A 4913-nucleotide genomic window follows, 5' to 3' on the forward strand; every position below is an offset into this window, starting at 1 on the left:
GGCCTACATCCTCTCCCCAAGAATTCCTTTTTAAGAGTTTTCACTATGATATGACCTTTTAACATGTTTTTTCCACGGACATCCTTACAAAAAAAATTGAGTTTTACAATGGCTAACTTCCGTACCAACACGGAGTTTTAATTACGGAGACCTCTAAAACCAATTGAGTGCTTTTAATATTATGAGGCTAAGCTCGTGAACTGGATAAGAGTTTTAATTGCAGATATCTCCCCAACTAATTAAGAGCTTTTAATAGCAGGCTAAGATGATCAACCGACTGAGAATTTTAATTATAGAGATTTCCCTAATCAACTAAAGGTTTTAAATGGTTTACCTCAATAACTATATAAGAGCTTTTTCACTTGATTTAACTCACAATCAAAATAAAATTTTCACTAAGGAGAATTTACAATATTACCCAAACACCTCACAGATGAAAAACTTCTATCTCAAAAGCACCAAGGCAAATATATATATATATATATATATATATATATATATATATATATATATATATATATATATATATATATATATATATATATATATATATATATATATATATATATATATATATATATATATATATATATATATATATATTTCCTAGTGTGTTAGAAACGAGAAAGAAGTCTTTTATTTATAGGACAAAAGGTGACCCAAATATGGAAATAATTCATTGATTTTTTAAGGCTGATACTCGATTAACTCAATCACATAATCGATTATCAAGTACAAAAATAAAGGTTTTAGAAAGAGATTTAACTAGTCGATTATAAGCCTTAATAATCAATTATGAGGTGTTACAAAAAAATATAATTGATTAGGTCTAAGAGTTAATCTATTATAGAGTGTAAATTGCACCCACATAGAACATTTTGACGTTTAGCCAACTTACTAGGCACAAAGTATTTCATGGTGATTTTTACAAAATAAGATAAGCTTTCTGATCAATCAAAAGTAGATGTTGATTTTTGTTAGTAAAGTCGAGAGGTAGTCTTATACCCTTATAGGTACAAATCACTCGATCCAAACATGACGAACTTTAACACTTCCTTTCTTTCATAACTCTAAAGCTTCTGGTTCCTTGCCACATTATCTTTGATTTTAGCACTTCATTATAATCTTGAATGTTCTTCTATGAGCCTTAAGATAGGCACTATCATCAAGCATACTACTTGATCAGAGATCTTCACTGACTTCACTGAACTCCGCTTGACATTAGGTGTTGTCCTCCAAAGATAGGCTTCTATAACTTGATCTCTGATAGCGTGAAAATGCATCATGCTTTTAGACTCATTTCACATGTTATTTATTGTTATTTTACTATGTTTTTTCATTGTTACGTCTTGTTTTGTCTGTGTTTCAAGTATTTGTTAATTATGGAGAATATGCGTGCATGAAGTGGAAAAGGGAGCGAAATGGTGAAGAACAGTGCAAAAATGCAGCATTCTAGTGTATAGAGTTCGCCGTGGCCTTATGGCGTTCTCCATGGAACCAGAACACGTCAGCCTCTTCATTAAAGCTCATGGCGTCCGCCATGAGCCTTATGGCGACCGCCATATGCCTTCAGAAACAGAATACGTGAAAGTGGGTTGGGCTCACTCCTTCTCAATTCCCTACTTTTCCTCAACTGCCTTGGTACATGAATGAAGAAGTCATATAATATTGTAGCTCTATATAAGACGCTCTTGTACCTAGCTTTCAATATCCAAAGATATAGGTGAAGCGTTGTCAGTTTAGTTTTAGCACAAAATTACTTTTTCACGTGATAATCACTCCATTGAGCGATTACTACGAATTAGTCTTAAGATTTGCTTGTACTCTTAGATCAATAACCTTGCTATTATAATTGAAGTTTATTCCAGTTCCTCCTTTACTTCCAGTCCCACATTTATTTTCCTGCATTTACATGTTCTTTATTATATCGCTTTATTATTATTGTTATCGCATTCTATAATTATTTAAGCATGTTGTTTTCAATTGAAATTACTATGTTTAAGTTGTTTTCAATTAAGTTCAAGTCTAGCTAAACCGTTTTGAGTCCAGCTTGTGAGGACCGTCGTTTCCGACGGGACTCGGTAATGAAATTGGTTTAAAGTCTTTATTAAATTCTGTTTTGGTCTTTGTTTCTAAGTTAAATTAATACGATTTGTCACGAGAGTGAGAATCAATTAAGGTTCGAGTCGGCACTGCGAGAGCGTGGGGGTCGAACCAGATAATAGGAACGGGACATCAATCCTAAAGAGGGCGAGAGCATTTTAGGCATCAATTAGGATTTGTTCAGTTTTCAAAATGTGTTTCTTAATTAAAATGGGCGAGCGAGAGCAAAATCTCATGGTTAAGGAGCGTGGCTTTATTCAATAGCGCGAGAGTATGAGGTTTAGTCTTTAAATTGATATTTTCTACTGAACACGATTTAACCTTAAGTCTGAGTCAATCCGTTGCAGAGTGCATGAGGTGCGCGGAATCCACATTCCAGTCTTTCTCTCTCTTTATTATCATATTTTATAAGTTAACTTTAGTTTCTGTTTTTATTCATTCAATCAAAGAAATCATTCACCTTAACTTTACATAGGACCGATAGATAACATTAGTTTGATTATTAGTCTTTGTGGGTTCGATATCTTTTAAAACTACACGATAGAATGTGCACTTGCAGTTAGTAATCCGACAGACTCATATAGTCACCTGATCAATCTCCAAGTATCACCACTTGATCACAATAACTGGGCTTTGATATCTTATTTTTTACACTGAACTTTGATATCTTGATTGCCACAACTTGATCATCTCAATCTTGATCCTCAAGCACCACTACTTAGTCACATTAGAGGACAACTTCACTTGTCATCATCCAAACCACAAGCCTTGATCGACATTTCTTATGAAGACTTTTCTAGAGAGCATTGTCACATCATACCTACAAACACATAGAGGACAACTTCACTTGTCATCATCCAAACCACAAGCCTTGATCGACATTTCTTATGAAGACTTTTCTAGAGAGCATTGTCACATCATACCTACAAACACATCGATTCACACATTTTATATTTTTCATTTTATATTCTTCAATCTTCCTTTCGTTCAAGAAAGTAATATTGTACAAATAATTATTCTATTATAATTTTCATTGTTTTATTCTTGGACAAGCTTTTCACATTTTCAACATGTTTTCTAATCTCATAACACATCAAACTGCCAATAATATATTCATATAATATATTCATGAATATTATTAATCTATCTTCATTCTTCCCTTCTTACACATTATTGATTTTTTTTAATTCAAAAATCTTGAAAAATAAGAATTATTAACAACATATACCAAAGATTCAAACTAAATACATTTTACTATCATTTTAAACTTATATGAAAGTTAATTTTTTTCTTCTTATAATTAAGATGGGAGAGAGTGTTTGCTAAAGTAAGCTACTATGTGATAAATTCATTGAAAACATCAACTCCAAATACGTTACAAACATGTAGTTCTAAATCCAAACATTATGAAAAATTCCCAAAAATAGTATTATCCATTTTGATGAAATGAAATATTAATCAATTATCCGGAGAAATCAGATATCCAATATATGCAGTTGAAGAGATTAATTCTTCGAGTTAGGGAAGATTATAATCAATGATATAATTTTTTCGCAAAAAAACTTAACATTATTACATGTTTAGGATTGAATTTGAATCTAAAACGGCCGATTATTCCAGAAGAAATTATTTATCATCTCATCCAGATAGTTTTAGATACTATGTATATAACGTTACTAATCAAAACAAAGAATAACAATGAAAAAACATGACAAGGTGAAAACAAACAAAGAAACATGTCTCTGGAAACATGAAACATCTACATTAATCTTCACACATTCCTTTTGAACAAATATCACTATGCTACCACATGGTGTGCTTCCATAAGTACATACACTAATTTGTTCCCATCAATTACCACATAACTTGATACTTATGTCCTAGTACTATAATTACCATACACACCTCAACATTGCAATGAGAAAATGGAAGAAATAATTTTCTTGTTGAAGAAACTCTCTCCTCACTAATCTGTCCAAGTTAAGATTTCTAGGAAGCAAGTTTCCATAATAGAGAATTGTTGTGAGAGTTGAAGTAGGTTCACACACTAGTGCCTTTGCAAGCTTCATCAATGAAGTTAACATTAATGGCATTAGAATCTGCAAAAACCAATCACATGAAATATGAAAAGCATGTATAGGGAAGAAATCAATGAGAGTGAGGTAGTATACATACCATGGTTATAATTGACTTATTGATAGTTGAGGATGAACAAGTGAATATTTTGGTTTATAGAAGAGAAAGACAAGAAAAAGTGATTTGTGTGCTAGCTGTCTTTTGTAATGGATGCTGAAAAATGCTTAATGAGGTTCAGATGAAAGTAAACACCTACACATATATACAAACTATGAAATAAGTGATTCCAACCATTGGGCCATGTTATAGCTGCAGCATCGGGCTTATCGAAGTGAATTAAGAAATATTCTTTGCCAATAACAAGAATGAAAATGTTTTTTTTTTAAATATATAGTTTAGATGATTTAGACTTCTGGTAGAATTATAATTGGTAAAAAAAAAAGTTAAAATAGATGATTGTGTGAATAAATTTTGAAAGTTGTTCCGAGGTATATAGAGTTAAAGGGAGAGGATGAAAGGGTTGTTTGTTGTCCATGTTTGGCCACTTGTTTGTGGCTAACCAACAGCAGTAAAAATGGTATTGTACTTTGGCTGTACTTTTAGATTATAAAATGAAAAGAAAATAGTAACTTTTTTAAACTCCAAGGTAGGACTATTACTACTACGTGAGAAAACTGTGGGTGGGTGTATTGACATGAAGTCAAAATCAAGAAGCTAAAGAGAAGATGAAAAAA

General features: G+C 31.9%; 1 long non-coding RNA gene across 1 annotated transcript; it reads right to left on the reverse strand.

Moving 5' to 3' along the window:
- Positions 1–3840: 3840 nt before the first annotated feature.
- Positions 3841–4622, reverse strand: LOC127105124 (uncharacterized). The gene is made up of 2 exons (XR_007794909.1): positions 4279–4622; positions 3841–4202 (listed from the first exon to the last, which is right to left on the reverse strand). It is a non-coding gene; the product is annotated as an uncharacterized LOC127105124 (long non-coding RNA).
- Positions 4623–4913: the final 291 nt, after the last annotated feature.

The sequence above is a fragment of the Lathyrus oleraceus genome, chromosome 7 (genome assembly GCF_024323335.1).
Source record: "Lathyrus oleraceus cultivar Zhongwan6 chromosome 7, CAAS_Psat_ZW6_1.0, whole genome shotgun sequence".
NCBI lineage: Eukaryota > Viridiplantae > Streptophyta > Magnoliopsida > Fabales > Fabaceae > Lathyrus > Lathyrus oleraceus.